General features: G+C 44.7%; 1 long non-coding RNA gene across 1 annotated transcript in view; it reads right to left on the bottom strand.

Annotated features, from left to right (window-relative positions):
• Positions 1-6,990: 6,990 nt before the first annotated feature.
• Positions 6,991-18,612, bottom strand: part of LOC143840493 (uncharacterized) — a 43,505-nt gene continuing 31,883 nt past the window's right edge. Inside the window, exons 2-3 of the long non-coding RNA XR_013232221.1 lie at positions 12,986-13,132; positions 6,991-7,125 (exon numbers count right to left, since the gene is read on the bottom strand). This is a non-coding gene — a long non-coding RNA (uncharacterized LOC143840493). The remainder of the gene's footprint in view (positions 7,126-12,985; positions 13,133-18,612) is intronic.

Below are 18,612 nucleotides of genomic sequence, written 5' to 3'. Positions count from 1 at the left end.
CTGCACTGGGTCGAGTCTGCACTTTGCTTTTTATCCTCTCCCAGCCTGAAAAAATCCCTCCCCTCTGTACTGTATTCGGTTTCCATTTTGATTTTGGGCACTTTAAATTTTCCCTCGCCAACATCCATGATTGATCCACTTTTCCCCATGATATCCAGGAGTGAATATAAGTTGTTATATTTGAAGGGCCAGCTTTTAAAGCCCCCAGTATAAGTGTAGATGTTCGCATTTTGCAGATTAACTTCCTGCCCATGCCTGCAATGCTGACATAGCAAAGCAGTCTTCCCTGATTGACCAAGGTGTCAGTTCAAAAGCTTCCTGGTTCCCAGTTGCAAGACTTCCCTCTCAATACTTATTTTTGCCCTCGTTTTGGGATCTCCAGAAGCCCACACTTCTCTCAGCAGAGAGTTGCCTCTTGGATTTATTTCCCCCTCCTCGTTCTCTGTGATCTGCTGTCTCCAATACCCCCCCCCATTCAGGAAAAGAAAGAGCCTCCTGCTGCACTTGGCTCCCCTCTTTGAGCTTCCCTAATCAAGTGCAGAAGGCTTTCTGTTTCAATTCTGGCCACCAAGCCATCCAGCCTCTTCCTGGGAGAGGGACACATAGACCACTTGGGAAAGACTGCTATTTACAAAGCTCTTTCAAAGACATGCAAAAAAGAATCTATCTTCTACATATATCCCTACTAACGTGGTGGAGGAGGAAAAAAAAACAAAAGCAGCAATAAGAAAGGTAGGTGGTACCCATTTTGTAGCCACTAGGCTCACCTGTGCAGATTCAGCATCGCTCCTCTCCCCTTGGTTCATGGACCATCCCCATCTTTCCTTCCCTATGGGGCCTCTAACCTGAGCATGACCTCAGGAACTTTGTGATATATCTTGTGTGCACCTTTCATACTTGAGTGTATCTCAGTTAAAGCCAGGTGTGCCTTTCAATCTGCAGTGAAGCTTTTCAGCAACTCTGTGTTATATAAACACACACTGTTGTCCTTTCAAAAGCATGCTTCAATAGCACAAGATCAAAAGCACTGAACCCCCCCCCTACACACACACACCCCTCAACTGTCAATGAAATCTATACCTTCTCTGAGAAGGTAGCCTGGCGGTCTCATCTATTCCCTGGGTTACGATAAAAAGCCAGATTTTAATGTTCTGTCTGCAGGATCCCGTGGAATCTGTTCACCAACCGAGGGGGGTGGGATAAATTTCAAGCCCTTATCTATACATCAGGAGGAGGGACAACACATTTCCCCTTTCTCAACAGAATGGTAATGAAATATTTCACAATATAAGTTTTTAGTTTCATGATATAAAACAATATACAAATCGGTTCTGTCATACAAGTCTAAAATCTGTGAGGAAAGTTACAACAGGCAAGGGAGCAGCAAATACAAAAAGATGACGCCAGTGACGTTTACTTCTTTACCCTGTGGGTCATTACTATAGATGAAAACTTGGCTACCCGTTCAGTGGTCTCCGAGCCATTATCGGTAAGCAGCCATTCAAGAGCCCCCCTGCCATCTGAGACATTAGGGAAGGGTAGCAGTGGGGAGATCAAGTCAGAACATTGGTTGTTATACAACTCACATCGCAGAATGATGTGGCAAATTGAGTCTGGTTCTGTATGGCAATACCTGCAAATTCTTTCATTGCGGGGAATTCTCCTGTACCTGCCTTCAACCATTGCAGAAGGAAATACGATTAGTCTGGCTAACATAAACCCTCTGCGGTTTGAAGGTATTATAAGGTTGGGAAAATAGTGTGCCATAGTGTTTGGGGTATAGGATAGACCAAAAGCTTGTGGGGAGCACGGTCCCCCTGCACCAGCATAAATTATCTGGAGAATGAAATATTTCAGCAGCTTTTGGGTATGGGAAATAAGCTGCTTCTCAGCCAGGAGCTTTGAATTTAAATTAAATTGGAAGGGGAGACAAAATGTACCAGTGACAGTGAATGATGGGCAGGGTTGAAAGTTGGGGGGGGGGTCCCCTTCATAAAACATTCTACCCATTTACTTCAACAGCCTTTCTTTCCATTATGCAGGACCATACCCTGGTTCCTTTTTCACTTCAGTGGATTTCTTTTATCATCAGCAGGTTTTGTCAACAGAATCGCTCAGTCAGCTGTGCCAGGACAAGTTCCAGATTTTGTATTGATGCTTGAATGATTCCTGTCCAGATGTTCAAGTCAAACATCCCTTCTACTGTGTCCACCAAAAGCGCAAAAGAATGTTAGGCAAGAGTTGCTTTAACACTTTACCTTTCAATTTCCCCCACTGACGGCGTTCCCAAACCTGGTGTCAGGCCACTGCGGGGCGGGGACACATTAGATATGGAGGTGGCATTCAATCCCCCATGGTCAGTGCATCATCCCAGGTAGCGTTGAGCGCTTTGGCTCGGTTAGGCTGCTTCGGTTATCACTGGATCCCGAGGCAGTGCGTCGGAGGCCAGTGCTGCGGCACAGGGAGGAGGGGTGGCGGAGGCATGCCTCCTACGCGCCGCCTAGGGATACAGTGATCATTGAAGTGGCTGAACCAAGCCGAAGCGCTCAACCCCAGCCCAGAATTCCACCCATTTCCTTTTGGAACAACACGGGGCAGCCGACTGTGAGGAGGAGTGTTTGATAAAATCACGGGATATATTTTTATCCAAGAATTGTCACAGTGCCTGGAGCTTAGACGGACTCATGGCCTGCAGCAAGGCTTTTGGTAACGGCTCTTCCTCCACCAGCTCTACTGCAGTCAGCCTTATGATGCAGGGGCAGCACGCGTCCCTGCTCACTGACCCCTCCTAAAGACCCCTGTACTCTGGGGGAAGCTCACCCTTCCTCCAGCACACCCACACTACGTTGTGTGGAGGCATGGCATAGTTTGTAGCCCCTTCCATTGGTTCATTGCCTCCCCAGTGCATTCAGGTCTGGGAATGACATGGTTCTGTCCAATTGATGAAAGGCTTGTGCACCTCTAGCCAGTTCTGCCCTAGTAACAGGGACAACCTAGCAATGGGCGCCAGGAGCAGTTGGACTGTCTCCCAGTAGACACCATGCCCCAACTCCAGGGGCTCTGCTCTGTCTTTTGGGTGGCCAGACCCCCTGCCATGGAACTCCCGCCCAGCTGTTCAAATTGGATGGAATCATTTAAGTCTCTCACTTGTAGCCCCATCTCCTTTCCTGCTAGCAAAGTATGAGTGATCTAGAGCGGTGGTCCCCAACCTTTTTATCACCGGGGACCACTCAACGCTTGACAATTTTACTGAGGCCTGGTGGGGGGGGTAGTTTACTTCTGTACTCTCAAACCACTGCCCTAACACTCTCTGGTCGCTATGGTAATGTTTAAACATCCCTTCAAAATAAGATACAGACACGCCACAACAATGAACATAAGGAACATTTTATTTTCACTCATGAAAATATTCACTATTTTAACTCATGACAATGACAAATCAATGGGAACCCTGAGCTTGTTTCTCTGCAACGAGATAGTCCCATCTGGGAGTGATGGGAGACAATGACACCCAAAGTGTGTTGTAAAGGGCCGGGGGGGGGGGGAGAAGGCGTCCTTCGGGGCCCACCTCCAATTAGTCGAAGGACCACATGTGGTCCGTGGCCCACAGGTTGGGGATTGCTGATCTAGAGCACCTCAAGTCTTCCTTACGAGGGGCTTTCAGTATCACTGAGACTAGGAAGAAGAGATTCCAGTGGGTCGCCGTGTTGGCCTGAAGGAGCAGAACAAAATCAGAGTCCAGTCAGGCACCTTTAAGATCAACAAAGATTTATTCCAGGCGTGAGCTTTTGAGTGCAAGCACTCTTCCTCAGACTTGAAAGCTCCCGCCTGGAATAAATCTTTGTTGGTCTTAAAGGTGCCTGACTGGACTCTGATTTTGTTTTGTTGAATCAGCATTGTTTGGGGTACTTTTCATCGTATCACAACTGAATTGCCCATGCCTATTACAAATACTTTGTTTCGATATTGTTATTGCCATCTTTCAAGAAAACATATTTTAACAAAAGCTGGCTTTTGGTTTACTCCTGTTTTATTGCTATCAATATCTGAGTCAGAAAGATTTAGACAATGGTGTACAACTGAACCATTGATACATGTTTTATTGCCCTCAAGACAAAAATACTTTGAGGGTATGGGTGTGTATTTGGGCACTCCAGAGCCAAATTTAAACCCAAAATATTGGGGTCAGTTTAGGAATGCCAGAAATATAGGGTAGCCAGGAGCCCACTGAGGGCCAGACATTCCCCACCCCTAGCTTCCATTGCCTGCTGCTATTCCAACAGCAGGCAGGAGAAGATAAAGTTAAAAATGGTTATTTTCTCAACCAATAAAGAAAACAAGGTCCTTCTTGAACGTAGTCTTGGTGCTTTAATAGTCTCAACAGCATTCTTGCCAGAATGCAGTTTATTTATTTATTTATATTTAGGTTTTTATACCGCCCTTCCCTACGGCTCTGGGCAGTTTACATAAAACATATAGAACATTTACAGAGAACAATATCCATATCCATAACAGTAAGTAGTTCAGTACAACGACATTTTCAAATTGCTTTCCTCAGTGAGCAAGAACACTTAGTATATTAATTGACATTTTATACATGTGCCAAACTAAAAAATTAAAATTAAAGGCACTTATCAATTAACTTTAAGTTTTTAACATATATTCCAAAATGTCAAAGGACAGATCAATAGTCTTTCGGGTAGAACCTGTGTAAACATGTGTTTGAAATAAGCATCAAACAATAATCTCAATATTGTAAGGACTGATTCAGTAAAGTAAGGATTTGTAAAATGCTAGTACACACCTTTTTAAGTTATGTAGAAATTTCAATTGGAGACCAAGGAAAGAAGACAGACAAAAAAAAAAAGGGAAGGGAGATGAAGGAAAGGGGAAGAAGGAAGGAAGAAAACAAAAGAGGGGGAGTAAAATAAAGAGGGGGGGAAGAAAGAGAAAGAAAGGGAAGTAAGGAAGAACAAAAAAGGAAGGGGGGAGGGAGGGAGGGAAGAAGAAGAAGAAGAGTTGTTTCTTATATACCGCTTTTCCCTACCCGAAGGAGGCTCAAAGCGGCTTACAGTCGCCTTCCCTTTCCTCTCCCCACAACAGACACCCTGTGGGGTGGGTGAGGCTGAGAGAGCCCTGATATCACTGCCCAGTCAGAACAGTTTTATCAGTGCCATGGTGAGCCCAAGGTCACCCAGCTGGCTGCATGTGGGGGAGTGCAGAATCAAACCCGGCATGCCAGATTAGAGGTCCGCACTCTTAACCACTACACCAAACTGGCCCACCAAACTGGGAGGGAGGGAGGGAGGAAGGAAGGAGAGGGGAGAGAAGGAGGAAGGGAGAAACAGGAAAGAAGGAAGAGAGAAAGAGAGAGAGAGAAAGAAAAGGGAGCCCCGTGGAGTAGGGCCCAAAGGTTGCCCTGTGCCCTATGGGGTTGGCAGGTGACCTTTTATCTGTTTTCCTTGACCTTCCTTCTTGGGAACTGTGAACTATGGGGCTGCTGTGAAGCCTTTCCTGTGTCTCCAGCCCCCTGACTCAGGACAGTGCAAAGGCTGTGCTCAGTTCCATGGGGCTTGCAGGGGAGGGGGCTGGACTGCTTCTCCCTCCCCCCAGGATCTCACATGGTTTGTAGAGACAGTGCTCGGTGTCCAGGGGCTAGACAGCAGGCCAAGCCTATTCCTCCTACCCATCCACCCCACTCTCTTGGCCCAGTTTACCTCTAGGAAGTTGGGCCAGCAGAGGGGGGCTGGCTATTCTTCCAGCAGGAAGAGGGAGAACGAGGAGGCTGGGGCCAGGCAGACCCAACCATTGGCCTTCCACGAAAGAGTGGACACCCCAGAGGGCCACCCTAGTAGGTTGTGAGTTGTGTCATGCAACTTGAACTTGAATTATGGTTAAGGACTAGTGAACTTGTGGATCTTGACATTCTGCCTTCCCAAGACCATTCCACCCCTTCCTTTCAACTAGGATAGTGCTTGTGGCATTCCTGTAACAAAATAGGAGCACACACATGGGGAATCATAGAGTCATAGAGCTGAAAGTGACCATACAAGCCAACTAATTCATCCCCCTGCTCAGTGCAGGATCAGCCTAAAGCACCCATGATAACTGTGTGTTCAGCCACTGCTTGTGGAGCATCATTCCAGGCTTCAGTTTCTCTGTCCCTCTCTAACCAATGTCACCACATGGAGAGGGCAACCTCTCTCAAACTGCCCATTTCCATTCTCTCTCAGAAAATTTCTCAGACACATAAAAGCAGGGATGCCATTTGCCATCCTTTCTATCCTGAAGGAACACTGTTGGTGTCTACTTCTATCCCTAATTGCTGTGCTGGGCCAGCATGCCTAAGAATGGATTGGGTTCAGTCATAAACCATGTTCCTTGAAGATTGGAAGAATGGAGCACATTTCTAGGATTCACAATGGTATTCTGGAAGCACTACTTGCCAGACATTTTCAGGAAGCCAGACACACACACACACGCACACAGCTATTTTTCATTTGTTACTTTATTTCAATATAAGCCCAATAAATTTAATAGAACAGATGCACAGAGTATTGCTGCAATAAGAAGCAAGATTGACTTTCAGATTAAAATCAATGGTACCACATGGGCTGAATCAAATTTCGGATCTGTCTTTTTTATGATTGGTTAAGCCTCAGGTGCTTGTTAAGGTTTGGTAATTTGAGTAAACTGTATTACGAAATTTCATGAGGTTGTATTATTTCTGTTTATTCTTTGCATTATATTGGAATGTCCCCTTAAAATGCTAAATTCACACAGCTGCTGTGAGAGTTAAATTACACTGTCCTTGGCAAAAATTAAGCTTTTACTAGCATGCTTTTGAAAAACTTATGTGAGGTAATGTGATTGTTGAGATATACATGCATTTTATTTTGTTCTTCAAGATAATGAAGGCTGTGACTTCTTGAAATCTTGTGAAAAAGAGCTCTTCTGAACAGACAGTATAAGATCTGGGAAGTCTGTCATCTCCCCTTTGGCTTCTTGACTTCAAAGTTTCAAGACTGTGCTACAGTGAAGAACTTCAAAACTACACAATTTGGGTTGGAAAGGATTCTACCAAGAACTTTTTTCTTTGTTTGCTGCTGAAGCTGGAGCAGGTTGCTATTGTGTGAAGACACAAGTCCTTTGTAAGATTACTGTTGCTGTATACACTGATTTTATTCTTTAGGCTGAATTTATTATTGTTATTTGTTATCTGTTATCTGTTATACATTGCTGTGTTTACCTAATTTGTTTTTAAAAAATTGAATGCATTTGGCACTAAAGCATATGCCTACATATCTGGTCAAGGAACATCTTATCCAAGTCCTCTGCCTGGCCTGGTGGTCTATAGCAGACCCCCCCCCCCCATAATACCACTATTATTTCCTACTCCTCTTATTTTTACCCAAAGACTCTCAACTGAACTCTCATGCTCAGCCACATATATTTCCTCACAAGTATATATATTCTTAACATATAGTGCTACTGCTTCCCCTTCATTTGTCTGTCCCTTTAAAATAAATTGTACCTCTCAATGCTATTATTCCAGTTGTGAGAGTTATCCCATCAGGTTTCTGTAATGCCTATTAGATCATAGTATCTTTCCTTTATTAGGACATCTAGTTCATCCTGCTTGTTTCCCATACTCTGTGCATTAGTGTAGAAACATCATAATCCTTCATATGCATTCCCCAGTGTTTGAATTTTTGAACTTTCCTGTAAGTTAATAGTTCCCTGCATATTTGCCATTCCCTTTAAATCTGTAGTATTCATAGAATCATAGAATCATAGAGTTGGAAGGGGCCATACAGGCCATCCAGTCCAACCCCCTGCTCAACGCAGGATCAGCCCTAAGCATCCTAAAGCATCCAAGAAAAGTGTGTATCCAACCTTTGCTTGAAGACTGCCAGTGAGGAGGAGTTCACCACCTCCTTAGGCAGCCTATTCCACTGCTGAACTACTCTGACTGTGAAAATGTTTTTTCCTGATATCTAGCCTATATCGTTGTAGTTGTAGTTTAAACCCATTACTGCATGTCCTCTCCTCTGCAGCCAACGGAAACAGCATCCTGCCCTCCTTCAAGTGACAACCTTTTAAATACTTAAAGAGGGCTATCATGTCCCCTGTCAACCTTCTTTTCTCCAGGCTGAACATTCCCAAGTCCCTCAACCTATCTTCATAGGGCTTGGTCCCTTGGCCCCAGATCATCCTCGTCGCTCTCCTCTGTACCCTTTCAATTTTAACTACGTCCTTCTTGAAGTGCGGCCTGCAGAACTGCACACAGTACTCTAGGTGTGGTCTGACCAGTGCCGTATACAATGGGACTATGACATCTTGTGATTTTGATGTGATGCCCCTGTTGATACACCCCAAAATGGCATTTGCCTTTTTGACCACTGCATCACACTGCCTGCTCATGTTTAGTTTACAATCCACAAGTACCCCAAGGTCTCGTTCACACACAGAGTTACCTAGAAGCGTATCCCCCATCTAATAGGCATGCTTTTCATTTTTCTGACCCAGATGCAGAACTTTACACTTACCTTTATTAAATTGCATCTTGTTCTCATTTGCCCATTTTTCCATTGTGTTCAGATCTCGTTGAACTCTGTCTCTATCTTTTGGAGTATTAGCCAGTCCTCCCAATTTGGTGTCATCTGCAAACTTGATGAATAGTCCCTCCACCCCCTCATCTAGATCATTAATAAATATGTTAAAAAGTACCGGGCTGAGCACTGAGCCCTGAGGTACCCTGCTACTCTCCTCCCTCCAGTCTGATGAAACACCATCTACAGTTATCGTCATTAAACTACGCTTTGAATGTACGTCTCGCTCCTCCATTGGACTTAGTTTAAAGCCCTCCTCATCACGTCTGCACGACTCTATGCAAAGACACTTTTCCCCACCTTTGAGAGGTGCAAACCATCTCCTGATAGATAAGTTTCATCACAGTAGCACAATCCATGGTCCAAAAACCCAAACCTTTCCCAATGGCACTAATAACACATCCAGTCATTTATCTGCATTATTTTTCTTTCCCTTCCTAAGCTTTGGCCATTAACAGGAAAAACCAATGAAAACACAACCTGTGCTCCCAAGTCCTTCACTCCTCTCTGCTTAAAAACTTCCAAAGAAGGAGATGTCACCACCTTCCGAGGAAGACTGTTCCAGTGAGGAACCACTCTAACTGTCAGGAACTTCTTCCAGATTAGCGATCCCCAACCTGTGGGCCAACATGTGGTCCTTGGACTAATTGGAGGTGGGCCCCGAAGGACGCCTTTCCCCCCTCCGGCCCTTTACTTCAACCCCCCCAGCCCTTTACAACACACTTCATTGTTGTGGCGTGTCTGTATCTTATTTTGAAGGGATGTTTAAACATTACCATAGCGACCAGAGAGTGTTAGGGCCATGGTTGAGAGTAGAGGAGTAAACTACCCCCCCCCACCGGGCCTCAGTAAAAGGCATTGAGTGGTCCCCGGTGAGTGGTCCCTGGCGTTGAGAGGTCCCCGGTGATAAAAAGGTTGGGGACCACTGTTCCAGATGACAGCCCTTCAGGTACTTGAAAATGGTTATCATATCACCTCTTAGTCATTTTCTCTCCAGGCTAAACAGACCAAGCTCCCTCAACTTTTCTTCATAGCACTTGGTTTCGAAACCCCTCACCCGCTTCATAGCCCTTCGATGGACCCGCTCCAGTTTCTCTATATTTTGTTTAAGTTGTGGTTCCCAAAACTGAACAAAGGACTCCGTGAGGTCTAACCAGAGCGGAGTAAAGGTTTAACGTTACCTCATGTGATCTGTACACACTATACTTCTTTTAATACAGCCTAAAATCCCATTTGCCTTTTTAGCTACAGTCACACTGCTGACTCATGTTCATATCTTTTTCACACATCCTACTGCCCAGACAAGTCTCACCCATCCTATAGTGATGCATACGATTTTTCCTACCTAAATGAAGAACTCTACATTTATCACTGTTGAAATTCATTTTAGCCTAGTTTTACAGCCTGTCAAGATCATCCTGAACCCTGATTATGTCTTCTGGTGTGTTTGCTACCCCTCCCAGTTTAGTATCACCTGCAAATTTAATAAGCATCCCTTCATCCAAATCATTTATAAACATGTTGAACAACTCAGGGCCCAGGACAGCCCCCTGAGGCACTCCACTCGTCACTCCTCTCCAAGAGGACGACAAACCATTTACAAGCACCCTTCGGGTGCGATCTCTCAACCAGTGGTCTACCCACCTAACAGTACTAGATCCATACCACATTTTACTAACTTGTCAATAAGAATATCATGCATAACCTTATGAAAACCTTACTGAAAGCAATGTAAATTGTGCCCATATCATTTCCCTGATCTTTTGAGAAAGACAGTAACTTTTTCAAAGACCAAGGGACCAAGCCCTATGAAGATAGGTTGAGGGACTTGGGAATGTTCAGCCTGGAGAAAAGGAGGTTGAGAGGGGACATGATAGCCCTCTTTAAGTATTTGAAAGGTTGTCTCTTGGAGGAGGGCAGGATGCTGTTTCCGTTGGCTGCAGAGGAGAGGACACGCAGTAATGGGTTTAAACTTCAATTACAACGATCAGGAAAACATTTTCACAGTCAGAGTAGTTCAGCAGTGGAATAGGCTGCCTAAGGAGGTGGTGAGCTCCCCCTCACTGGTAGTCTTCAAGCAAAGGTTGGATATACACTTTTCTTGGATGCTTTAGGATGCTTAGGGCTGATCCTGCGTTGAGCAGGGGGTTGGACTAGATGGCCTGTATGGCCCCCTCCAACTCTATGATTCTATGATTCTAAAGATAGTAAACTATGTCCACGGCATTCCCCTGATCCAGCAAGGTAGTCACTTTCTCAAAAAAAGAGATAAGGTTAGTCTGACATGACTTGTTCTTGAGAAAGCCATGCTGACTCTTAGTAATAACAGCATAACAGCCATCTTCTCTAGCTGCTCAAGGACTGACTCTGATGATTTGATCTAAAATTTTGCCAGTTATAAACATCAAGCTGATGGGTTGGTAGTTACTCAGATCCTCCTTTTTCCCCTTCTTGAAGATGGGGCCTGCTTCCAATCTTTTGGCACTCTGTCTGTTCTCCAAGAATTGTCAAAAATAATGGACAGAGGCTCAGAAATTACATCTGCAAATTCCTTTAGTGCCCTTGAATGCAATTAATCTTGCCCAGAGGATTTTGTTTCATTTAAAGAAACTAGGTGTTTATGGACCAGCCCTAGAGTGATCCTAAGCTACAACTCCCCTCCCTCGTCACGTGGAATGATTTTGCTATGTTAATCACAATTCCCCTCACAAGAGAAGACTGAGGAGAAGTAGGAATTGAGCATTTTCTCCCTCTCCTCATCATCGTTACAACTCAGCCCTCTCTTCATCACTTGTTCTTGAGAAAGCCATGTTGACTCCTTGGATATAAGGTTCTCTTTCCATTTGCTAAATGAGTCTTTTTTATTATTCAGTTCTTTTGAAAACTGTTTATGAAGCCACTCTGAGATATCAGATATACTTTATTGATCAGCCTGTTTATCAGTCTAGTTCTTCTTTCTACAATTTGCTGGGGTCAACTGTTTTTTTGCATGACCTCAGCTGTGGTATTCAGGTCCTTCAAGAAGCTCTTCATGACACACAAGCTCCTGAACTTCTCATCTCAGAAAACAGGGCCCAGTTCTCTTTGGCAGAGTCCAGGGAGTTCCTGTTGGTCCACCTTAACAGGCATGTCACATCGGCTCCTTTCCACTCATCCACGAATGGCCAAGCAGAGAGCATGTTCTGTACCACAAAGGATGCAAACTTCCTTGCCCAACAACACGTCACCCCAACATCTGCCACAGGAAAAAGTCCAGCTGAACTGATGATGAAGCAGTCTCAGACAACGATGCTGGATTGGCTGTACCCTGTTCACAATGCTGCCCCAGCCATGAAGAGAACGCCAGTCCCTGTTCCTTCATGCTGAATGACCTGGTCTGCATGAGGAACTATGCAGATGGGACTGCTTGGGTCCCAGTGACTGTTGCTTGGGCCACAGGACCTGTCTCATGTGGACCAAATGCGGTGGGACATCCTGGTACCTGTCAGCAAAGAGGAACTCGCTAGCTCTGCACAAGCCATTGTGGCCTCCCCTGGAGAGCTGCCACCTCCAACCTCAGCACTGACGCCTTCTGAGCAACAAGTCACCGAACCAGCACTAAGCACTGCAGCCACTCAGCTGTCTCCCAGGAAGCCGCCAGATCTATTTCAGCCCTGGAACTGCATGGCTTTCCAAGGACTCAGTCTGCCTCCTGGAACCTTCAGGACCTTGTGTGTCACCTGCTTAGACCTGCCGAAGACCTGATCCTGAGGCAGGATTGTAATCCAGCAATTGCAATTGACTGGATCCCGACTGCTGGATCCAATCAGTTCAAAGTGTAACTGACCACTAGTGTGCACTGGCCAGAAACTACCATTGTTCTCAGCTGTAAATATGTTGGTGTTTTCTGGGAGGTTCTCTTAGTTCTCTTGTATCTATGAGCTGGGGTCAATTAAGAACTGAAAGGAATTCGCAGTGTCCATGCTCCCAAAAACCGTGGATTTAACACTTTGGATATCTGTATGCTGTGGAGCAAGAACCGCACATCTGAGATCAATCAAGATGGGTAGCTGTGTTAGCTGTCTGTAGCAGTAGAAAAGAAAAAGAGTCCTTAGCACCTTACAGATGAACAACATTTCTGGCTGGGGAGGAGCTTCTGTGAGTCACTGTTCAATTCTTCTGAGGGTATCTAAACAAATGAGCAGTGACTCATGAAAGTTCCTACCCTGCCACAAATTTTGTTAGCCTGTGAGATAAATTAGTCTGAGGTATCCAGGAAACTTCATGGCTGAGCAGGAATTGGAGTCCACCTCACTACAGAACAAAGGCCGCCATCCTGACTCATAAGCACGCTATTCCGACTCCCCGTGGATTCTTTGTACTTTAGCCATTACCTGCTTCTGCACAGGGACTCTGGACTTCCTTGGAGGTCTTCCATCCAACTAGGGCAGACCCTGCTTCGCTTCCATAGTTATAGAGGAGTTGAGTTTTTAAAGAAACCTGCCGTTAAGAAGCCATGAGAGGCTGATGATCAGAGGCAGCTGTCAAAGAAGAAAGAAGAAAGGAAAAGAAATGCTTATCATGAAAACATCAGAAGTGAAGAGCAAAACAACTCCTTTGCAAATTCAATATCTTTTTCATTTACCACTTCTTAGTAGGTGATATAGTTTTTTCTGTTCATCTAATGATCTAAATATGTCAAGGGAAGGACTATAGATCAGCAATAGAGCCTCGCTTGGCATGCAGAAGGTCCCAGGTTCAGTCCCTGGCATCTCCAGTTGAATGCATCAGGAAGTAGGTGATGGGAACAACCTGTTCTCTGGACTCTGCAGTAGAGTAGATAATGCTGACCCTGACGCATGAAGGTTATTCTTGTTTATTTTGGGGGGGGGGGGTGTCACCAAAAGTGATCATAAATTTCCACCACATTTTCATCTGAAGAATCTGCATAACTGGGTTTATTTTTCAGTCCTGGTTGTAGTTAGTTAGTTAGTTAGTTAGTTAGTTAGTTAGTTAGTTAGTTAGTTAGTTAGTTAGTTTTGTGAACAGTAACTGTAACCTATGCTTCTGAGAAAGAACTTGGAGTATATGGGGTATTCCTACAATAGCTTCACAAATAACCCAGTAAAATTAGTTAGGGTAGAATGGATACTTGCAAGGCTGTTTCGTTGATTAAAAATCATATTTGCAGTCCTGCCTGCTGTTTCATTTTATTTTTTCCCTTCCGTCCTCGGTCATAGTGTTGTAGTATAACCACAGAACATTTGTTTGGCTGCTCAACCTGAAGACGATGATTTGCTGTTTATCTTAGTTGGGGCAGACTCAAAATCTCCAGGACAATCAAGCTACAGTTCTTTAGGGTTCCGAGACAGGATTTATGCGTTTATCCTCCAGAGTTCTATCCCAGGCAGTTCACAAAGTAAAAAAAAGAAGAAGATAAAATCATAAAAGCAGCATGAAAACTTTTTAAAATAGATTTATACCCTTATGCTGCCATGAATCAATTCTTACATTGTAACAGACATAATTCTACATTTTAAGTTTTTCAGAATTCAGTGGATGGATTTTCAGCAATGTCTGGTTCTGTTTTTACCTTTGCTTTTGAACTGAATTTGAGGCACAAATCCATGGATGGAAATCACACCCTATTCATTAGGTTTTTTGAAACTGAAAACTATACTAGTAGTACTTCCATGAAAAACAAATCAAATGCCAGATTTTGGATTTTATAAGCCTTTGATGTCCTTTCTGTGTTCCTTCATTTCCCCCACAGGCTTTACATTTTAAGTCTTGATTTCACTGCTATTTTTAAAGTTATATTTAAGCAGAATATAAGATAGGCAAAAATTACGATGGAAAGATACTTAGGAAGGAAAAGCAACATTTGTTTCTGCTCCTTTCCTCCTGGTTTAACTAAGCCTGAAGCCAACAGAGACGTTTGGGATGGCTGACTTCCTAGGGAATATTTGTAGCCACCAGTGTCTGGCACAGGGAGCAGCATTGGGAGTGCAGAAAAAGCACAGATCCCCCAAAGGGAAGAAAGTAGGTGCAAAGCTGGGCTGAAGGGGGCAAAATGTGGCATTTTGGACTCCCCCCCCACCCAATGGCTGTCCTCTCGTTCTGCTGGTCATCTAATCCCAGATCCCGTTCAGCTCTCCTCCATTCATCTAGCTCAGAGGTAGTCAAAGTGCGGCCCTCCAGATGTCCATGGACTACAATTCCCATGAGCCCTTGCCATCGTTCACTGGCAGGGGCTCATGGGAATTGTAGTCCATGGACATCTGGAGGGCCGCACTTTGACTAAACAGCTCATCAAATCCTTGAACAATATAACACTGCATTCAAAATAAATGATATATAAATTGACTTGAATATCAGAATCGCCTCTTCTCAGCAAGAACAAATCCATCTCCAAATACTGATTTTTGCTAATTTGGCATCAGCCCTAATAAGTAGACAGGTAAAATGTTAACAGTTGTAATCTAGCCGTGGAATACATCTCATCACACTGTTTGATTTTGTTGGGGCTGTGCAAAAAATGTGTTTTGAAAACGATTTTTACAGTTTAGTTACAAAAATATTGAAAAGTGGGCAAAACTACTTAAAATTACTTAAAAGGTCATCTTCCAATACGGTCACGAGACCAGCATAGTGACCACTGACTTCCAAGTACAAGCTATTTGCATGGCATAACTTGTAAAGGTAGAGCAGCAGCAAGGAAGGAAGGAAGGCAAAGCAACACTGACGAGGCCGAATGTCCAAGGGGCCCGGCTTCAGAAAGGCCGCTTTGTGCTGCTCACATGAATCTGAAAGTGGTTTCTCAGGAGGCAATTTACCCAGCCATTTCAAGACTACACATGTGATCCATCAAGTCAGCCCATGTACTAAAAGCCATGACCCCCAGCCTTGTTGAATGCTTTTGGCAGGCTGAGATGGGGCCCCAACAATCCTTCCAAGAGGACCTGAACAGAATGGAGCAGGGGCAGAAGAGAGCAAAGAGAATGAGCAAGAAGCCCCATGAGGAAAGGCTGAGGAACCTGGAAGGGTTCGGCCTGGAAAAGAGAAGGTGGAAGGGGAGCACAAGGCTTCTCTTGAAGCATTCAAAAGGAGAGCAGGGAGCTGTTCCTGTCGGCCACCACCACCAATGGGACTTGCTAGGTTTCAACAGATGCTGGCTGGATTTTAGGATTCTTTTTTTTTTTTTGCAGTAAGTTCAGCAGTGGAATCAATTGATTAGGGAGGTGGGGAGCTCCCCCTCACTGACAGTCTTCAAGCAGCAGCTGGATGAATATTTATCAGGGATGATTTAGGCTGACTTTGCGTTGAGAAGGGTTGCACTAGATGACCTTGATGGACATTCCACCTCTGTGATCCTGTGATTCTATGAAACAGAGGTTTTAATACACTTTCAATTAAAAGAAACAACCAGTAGGGGAAATAGAAGATTTTGCCATTATTATGTTATTGTTTAAATTTATTATCCACCACTCCCAAGAACAGCTCATGGCAGGTTACAGATAGTCCCCAATAAAACTCCACTAAAACTGCATTAAAATAATACAGGGACATAAAAAGCCGTACAATAAAACCAAAACCAGACCAAAACCATGGCGGTAATATCCAATTCTCCACTTCCCCCAACACATGTCTAAAAAAGGGAGTAGGGAGAGGTGGCCATTGATGACACATGGCCCAACAGCACTTAACACCGGGGGGGGGGGCAGCCAGAGCTTCTCACCGCCCTGGCCTTAACCCGTAGACATGGCGGAAGAGCTCCGCTTTACAGGCCCTGCAGAAGGCTCAGAGCTCCCGCAGGGAAACCCAAGATATTCAGATTATGGCATAACTGAAATAAATTGTGAAGCTGGTCTTCCAGTTCTCGTGTTTGTTTTCACTTCTTGTACTCTCTCTTTCTTCTCCTAGTGGTAAGGCTGCTGTGCTGGGGATGCAGTTTCAAGGACCTTCCCCTATGCATGCAAACGGAGATCAACCGTGACCCACGGTGGCCATTTCTCATTAAAGCTGCAGCGAGATCTGTGGATGGTGGTTGGCTTCCACTACTGAGCCGGTCTCCACACTACAATTCCACCATCCTCCCTTCACCTTAAGCGTCCCTCTGAACCATCTGAAACGGAAGGGGGAGGACTGAAGGTAGAGAGGAACTCAAGGCAGAAAGAGAAAAAAGAATGGGAGAGATGACAAAGGAAAGGGCTGAAAAGGAGGCAGCATGAACTGGGCAAAGGCGGGCAAAGAAGGAAAGGGGGCTAGTCCAGAAGCAGGCAGCAGCAGGAGGCCAAGAGGCCCACAGAACCACTCCAGGAACTGGCGTACGAAATGGTTAAGAGCACAAGAACAATCCCTGCGCGTTTCCTAATTCCAAGTCGTTTTCCATCCCAGGAGCTCTTAAAACAAATGGCAGCAGGAAGCTTCATTTGTGTAAGACTTATGTGAGGGCACCAGAACGGCACTTTTTAAGATGAAAAAAACTAAACATTCTCTCTTTTCCTTTCACAGAAGCCTCTGTTTCTGATTATGGCTGTTTAAGGGAAGCAAAAAAATGTCTTGCGTGAACATAACTTCTCTCTTTTTATTTTAAGACAAAACAAGGCCTAAAGGTATGTCATTTTGAGTTATGCATTTAGAATACCCCAAGGCAGGCTTTTATGGGGGGAAATGTTGGCCCTTGCCAATTCATCGTCTGAGGACGTCTTTATTGAGTCACAGTTTGGATTACCACATTTCTGTTCTTTTTAAAAAGAAAACTTTCCATGAGTGAAATGAACCCAGCATTCTAACCAGCACAGTTTGTGCTTCTCAGATCTGCCAAATCAAATTTCTTTTGCAAACAGGAATCAAAAGTCATGTGTAAGCTAACTCTGTCTTTTATGAAAGGTTCTTTTCCCCCTACATTAACCTCCTCATCAATGGAGCCTTAAAGTCAATTGCCTGCCAGCTCTGAAAAATGCTTTTCTTTCCCAGCAGGGCAGCTTTAGAACAACATGCTCGCCTTCAAAGGAGCATTTCTTTTCATGTCAGAAGAACCATTTTGCAAAGGTGACATTTAAATGAAAATGGGTGCCGAAGTACATGGTTCTAGGCCAGAAGCACCCAATAATTGCTAAGCAATAAAAAGGGCACTCACTGTTCACATTTTAATTGTAAAAGTCAATGGCCTCCTCTGGCACCAAATACAGGAATCGAGCAGGCGATGAACAGAGTCTCAACGGACACATGAAATGGCTCTTGACATGAATGGACATTCCCTGTTTTTCAGTGGTGGATTCAGCTTGGTAGAATCTGGAGTCTGCTTACTCTCCAGGAGACTAAAATATGGCTGCCTGACCCACAAAATTGTGTGAGCTTGCCAATCCTATCTATGAGTGACTAAGAGAGAGGGAGATGCTGAGAAGGGAGATGCGGGAAACAGAGTTTTCAGCAAACCAGCAGCCGTGTCTGCATTCTGCCCCCTCTTCTCCTCCATTCTGGGGGTTCAGACTCCACTCCACGGGGAAGATCAGATCCTGCACAGCCTTGACCCATAATGTTCTGTCCCATGCCTGGCTCTGGGCCTAGGTGGTTAGGAGCCTGCACAGAGGGCAGAATTCAGCTCACCTCTCTTCCACCCAGAGCTTTCTCTCCCACAGAGGCACTTTTTAAATTTTATTTTATTTTATTATTTCTGTACCGCCCTTCCATATGGCTCAGGGCGGTTTACATGCAACATCACAGGGGGATACATGGAACGAATCAACATACAACATAGTCAATATACAACAACAACAATCCAACAGTGGTTCTAAGCAACACAACTTCAGTCATCCCAACAACAACAATATAGCAAGAACAGAAACTCAGCTAAACCCCCTAGAGAGGCCAGACTGCTTCAGGCCATGGAGGGGATGTCTGAGGGGGGACCTGTGGTCGGTCTCAACCAAATGCCTGGTGGAGGAGCTCCCTTTTGCAGGCCCTGCGGAACTGTGGGAGTTCAGGAAGGGCTCTGATCTCTTCATTCCACCAGGTG

This window comes from Paroedura picta, chromosome 6, assembly GCF_049243985.1.
Source record: "Paroedura picta isolate Pp20150507F chromosome 6, Ppicta_v3.0, whole genome shotgun sequence".
In the NCBI taxonomy this organism is placed as follows: domain Eukaryota; kingdom Metazoa; phylum Chordata; class Lepidosauria; order Squamata; family Gekkonidae; genus Paroedura; species Paroedura picta.
This window is presented reverse-complemented; position numbering and strand designations above follow the sequence as displayed.